Genomic DNA, 6000 nt, shown 5'->3' with positions numbered 1-6000 from the left:
ACCCCCATCATTCAGCCCAGATACTGTGGTCCAGCTCCAGGGGCCTTCTGGCAGTTCCCTCCAGGCAGAGGGCCTTCTCGGTGGTGGCGCCCGCCCTGTGGAATTCCCTCCCATCAGATGTCAAGGAAATAAACAACTACCTGACTTTCATAAGACATCTGAAAGCAGTCCTGTTTAGGGAAGTTTTTAATGTTTGATGTTTTATCGTGTTTTTAATATTCCGTTGGGAGCTGCCCAGAGTAGCTGGGGAAACCCATCAGTGCCCCCAGCTCCCAACCCCCCTAGATACCATGGTCAATGGTGTCAAAGGCTGCTGAGAGATCCAGCAGAACTAGGAAACAGCTTTCACCTCTGTCCCTAGCCGGCTAGAGTTCATCAACCAGCGTGACCAAGGCAGTTTCAGTCCTGGGATGGGTCCCAAATCCCAATTGCAAGTGTTGTTCAGCAACCACCTGCTCAATCACTTTGCCCAAGAATGGAATGCTTTTTTTAAAAAGAAGTGGTTGAATAATCACTTCTTTAAGGGGATCCAGGAAGACTCCCTCACAGAGGGAAGCATTCAACACCCCCACAAGGCCCATTGCCCAGCCCTTCCTGGCTTGCTGTGTACCTCCTCCTTCAGAAGGTGTGTAACCCCACCAAGAGCAGCAACCTCCCAGCTACCTGGTCTAGGGTTTCCTGTAAAGTTCGTCTTCTGCTTTCAGTAGCGCTTCATCTGTATGTCTAGTCCAATTGAGAACTGTTAAGTATCTTATCAAGTTTGGTATTCCAGTGCTTCCATAAGGGGGTTGGGCTAGATGACCTTTGACAGTCCCTTCCAACTCTTCCAATTCTATTATTTGTGAGCCAGACGTGGACTCTTTGAAGGCCCAGGCCAAGTGTAGAAACCTATACTCTCCAGATGTTGCTGAACTACAACTCCCATCAGCCCTAACAAGCATAGCCAGTGCTTGTGTTGAAGTGAGCAGTATGTGGAAATATTAGTTAGCCAAAGCTATTGACTGCCGCCCAGCTTGCCCACCCCACCTCCCCAGTTGAGACTCTCCACTTTGGATGGCTTATTGCTTCAGCATATTCTTAATTAAAATAATTTGAAGACTCTGCTCCTTTGCAGCTGGATTAAGACTGCACTGATCCTTTCATAATTGGACTTAAAGCCATTGTTGTGTATTTGGGAACCTCCCACCCCCCCACCCGAACTGATTTGTTTTATTGTGACCACCCCCCCTGCCCCACCACCTCCGCCTCCACGAAGATGCAGAGTGTGCTAGATGAAATCTGGTAATCCACAGAAGTAAGAGACATACAGATGAAACTCGAAAAATTAGAATATCATGGAAAAGTTCCTTGATTTCACTAATTCAACTTCAAAGGTGAAACTAATATATGAGATTGACTCATGACATGCAAGGTGAGATATGTCAAGCCTTCATTTGTTATCATTGCAATGATCATGGCGTACAGCTGATGAAAACCCCAAATTAACAATCTCAGAAAATTAGGAATATTCAAGGAAATCAGCAAAACAAGGATTGCAAATCGAGTAAGATTGGACCTCTGAGAAGTAGAAGCACATCTTGCTTTGCATGCCATGAGTCAATCTCCATGATATTCTAATTTTTCGAGTTTCACCTGAATCCCAGAATTGTAGAGTTGCATGGGACCCCCAAAGGCCATCTAGTCCAAACCCCTGCAATGCAGGAATCATGGATAGATAACCCCTGGCAGGTGGCCATCCAGCCTGTTTTAAAACCGCCAACCAAGGAGTGCCCACCACTTTCGGAGGGAGTCCACTCCACTGCCGAACAGCTCCTATCATCAGGAAGGTCTTCCTAAGGTTTAGTCGGAATCGCCTTTCTTGTCATTCGGATCCATTGGTTTGCGTCCCGTCCCCCGTCCCCCCCACTCCAGAGCAGCAGAAAACAAGCTTGCCCCCATAGGACATTCCTTGAGGTGCCCCTTGTTCTCTTTCCAGGCTCTGTTCCTGTTTTACAGCTGGGGGGGGGGGAATACATCCCCCCCACTACTTTCCATGCTAGGAAAAGTTGTACCTGTTGGATTTTTGCCTGTTGGGCTTCAGGCCTCTCTACCTGCTGTCTGGGAGGAAGGGTCCCATGTTCTGCATTGCAGATTGTGCAAGCACAGCTGCAGAGCACACCAATAAATTAGGCATTTGTGCAAAGTACGGCATATGATATATATATTGGCAATTACTGTAATTAGATCAGCTAGCTAATTGGTACCTGTAAGCAAGAGAAGAGGGAGACCCATTTTGCTGTGTCAGAGGAAGGGGAGGGGAATACAATAAAGAAAGAAAGCTTCGGCTGCTGCCTGCTGCCTGGCGTTCCAATGCCCTAATAATAATAATAATAATAATAATAATAATAATAATAATAATAATAATAATAATTTTTATTTATACCCCACCCTCCCCAGCCAAGACCGGGCTCAAGGCGGCTAACAACCAACAATAAAAACAAGTGGATTAAAATACAATTTAAAAGATTAAGATACAACATTAAAACATTAGGGTGCAATCTCTTCATAGGAGTAGAAAGGAAAAAGAAAGAGGGGGAGGGAATCAAACTGATTCTGAGCCAAAGGCCAGGTGGAACAACTCTGTCTTACAGGCCCTGCGGAAAGAGATCAGATCCCACAGGGCCCTGGTCTCATGAGACAGAGCGTTCCACCAGGCCGGGGCCAGTGTTGAAAAGGCCCTGGCTCTAGCTGAAGCTAATCTAACTTCCTTAGGGCCCGGGGCCACTAGGGTGTTGCTATTTATGGACCTTAAGGTTTTCCGTGGGACATACCAGGAGAGGCGGTCCTGTAGGAACGAGGGTCCTAGGCCGTGAAGGGCTTTAAAGGTCAAAACCAGCACCTTGAACCTGACCCTGTACTCCACCAGGAGCCAGTGCAGCTGGAAAAGCACTGGGTGAATATGCTCCCATGGCAGAGACCCCTTGAGGAGCCTCGCTGCAGCATTCTGTACCCGCTGGTGTTTCTGGGACAGCTTCAAGGGTAGCCCCGCATAGAGCGAATTACAGTAGTCAATGGTGGTGAGAATTTCTGCCAGCTCAACTTCTCATGACATGCTGATGCTGTGGCAGGAAAATAAGCACAGTTGCTTGCCTTCCACCCAGCTTTTTAAAGGCCCAGAGCTCTCTTGGGCCTGGACACTTGAAGACAGATCCCCTGCGTTGCCACGAGGGTTGGTTTAGGGTTGCGCTGAACCAGCTCCTAAGCATTTGGTAAAGCTGGATTATTGTACATCATTTTATTGTATGGTTGACTGGGGCTGATGGGAGTTGTCATCCAAAACACGTGGAGGGCACATGGTGAAGTCTAATCTAGGACAGTGGTTCTCAGGCTGGTTTCTTGGGGGGCGGGGAGGGCTTTGGCTTTCATTTTGGGGAGAAAGCTAGTCTCTAGTCCCTATGAATATTAATATGTGGGTGAGCAGTGCATGTTGAAATTGCAGAAGCCAGAGCTGCAAATATTTTCAGCAGCTGAAGGTGGTACATTTTCTGCCTTTCTGTGATGAGCAAAACCTGTTTCAGCTAATTTATTGTTTGCTCATTTTGCAAAAATGTATACAGATTGCCTAAGGCAGCGCTTCCTGGGCCCATAATTTCAGATTAATTTCATGTTTGAAATGCAGAGACCCAGTTCTGTGAAAGTCTCTGGAAACGACGTTGCCTAGAATGGATGTTTGGTTTCTTGCCTGCCGTATTTCTGGCAACTGCAGCACAAGAGAAGCTTCAGAGCTGCTTCTTAAGAGCTACATGAGAAAAGCCCCCAACCCATTTATTCTCCCCAAAATCTTGTTTCATATATTCTTAAAATGTATTTCCTTAAATGCTCACTATGACGTTTGCTAATCTGTTTTTTGACACTCGAATGCAGGACTTAGTGTGGCTTGACAGTTGATAACTGGCTGTATTTGACAGGCAACACACAATGGTATTAGTACTGGGCAGCATTTAATAGAAGACATCCAATGGCAGTTAGTATTTGACAAGTTTGGACACATTGTCACATTTGACAAATGCCAGGAGCAGATTAATTGAGAGAATGCTGGCAAACCTAAAGCACTCGGCCTAGGAGGTAAAAATTTCATGTTCAAGACAGAAGTTTGAGTTTGTCAGCTTTTGCTGTTTCACTTTAAACCTTCGAACCCACACTTTTCACAGCACAATTCAGTTATGTATGCCAACATTCTCTTAATCTCCTGTGAAACTGGCCTGCTGATAATGCGTTCCTTAACATCTAACCTATTGATCAAGCAGCATAATAATAATAATAATAATTTCATTATTTGTACCCCGCCCATCTGGCTGGGTCTCCCCAGCCACTCTGGGCGGCTTCCAACAAAGATTAAAAATACATTGAAATGTCACACATTACAAACTTCCCTAAACAGGGCTGCATTTAGATGTCTTCTAAATGTCAGGTAGTTGTTTATCTCTTTGACATCTGATGGGAGGGCGTTCCACAGAGCGGGACCCTCTACCGAGAAGGCCCGGAAGCATGGGGAATAGAATATAATTTCTTAGTATCAAGAGCAAGAAAAAGAATGTTCTTCCATGCTGGCCTCGTTTTGTGGTGGGTTGGCCTTTATGCAATGGATTCATATGGCAAATAAGGAGATCCTGACTAAACAATAGGAAGAATATCCAGTGGGAAATTGCAGTCAAATATAACTGGGAAGCTTAGGGCTTGTTAATGAATAAAGGGGTTAAGGCCTCAAAGCTGTATTCCTAGACTCCGTCAGGTCACACCCCGTCACCTCCAGTGAAGGAGAAACTGAAGCTTCTTCCTTTACTCTATTCCACGTGAAGCTGACTAGGCAACACACCTGGTCTTGATCTCTTCAAGCCCAGACCATGTGCTGAGAAGTATATTTCTGTATTTTGTAACCCAAGAATTTTCTACCTGTGGTCTTCCTGCTGCATGGAATAACACATGAACCTGGCCTTTGGAGTTTGTAAGTAAAACATTTAAACTTAATAATGGTGTGGTCTGTTCATTGTGAGACGTATAGGAACAAGGAAGCGCTGTCAATGGATATTAAAAGGGTCTAACAGCCTATATTCCTAACACTTCACTGACACTGCATCTTTTGTGAATGGGGTCTCTTACTGAATAGTGTGTTTAGCCCTGTACTTTAGATACAGGGATCGAGCCAAGTCTTTTATTAATGATGGGTGATCTATAGCTACCCTCCCCACATACTTCCAACTCTGCATTTCAGTGATTCTATTATTCTTTGTGAAAATGTTTCCTATGGTTAGAAGACACAACTGGGATTGAGAGGTAGCTCTCTCCACCAATGCCAGGTGGCTATCTCTGCCACCTCATGAACACCCTACAGTAGGGCCTGCTTTACAGATGGCTTTATTAACTCGGCTTTAATTAGGTTGAAAACAATTATTAAACCATTCTAAATTCGCCAGGGGGCGGTTAGAATTCCACAGAGGAGCTTGGGGCTTAATCCGCTGTGAAGCAGAAAAGGTGTGTTAAAAACACTTTCCATGGACTGAAGAGTTTGAAATATCCCCCTTGAGGGCACTTGATTTCTAAGAGCCACTGTGATGTGGTGGTTAGAGGGTCAAATCCCCACCTGGCCACAAACTTCCCAGAAACTGACTAGCAGCCATTTTAGTTGGGTCAGGATTTGGTTCTTATGTGGCCAGAAAAGACAACCACTTCTTCCCCCTGGGAATGGCCTCATTCTGGCAACTGGTGAGGTGAGGGTAGCCCTGGATGTTTCCTCTTACAGGCCTGACTCCCCACCTTGCCTTCTGCAACCCTCTCCCCTCTTTTTTGCTCCACGGTCTCTTCTGTCTGGCAACAGTGGTGCTTGGGGGAGAATACAGGATTGGTGTGGGAAATGTCACGGTGATAAATCAAAGTGAAGTGCTATGTTGTTGTGGCGCCACTTCTCATTCCTTCCCTTGCATGGTGCAGGTCAGGGACATCCAGTTAACACCCCACCTCCAG

The sequence above is a fragment of the Podarcis liolepis genome (assembly GCF_965112155.1).
Source record: "Podarcis liolepis genome assembly, chromosome: Z".
NCBI lineage: Eukaryota > Metazoa > Chordata > Lepidosauria > Squamata > Lacertidae > Podarcis > Podarcis liolepis.
This window is presented reverse-complemented; position numbering follows the sequence as displayed.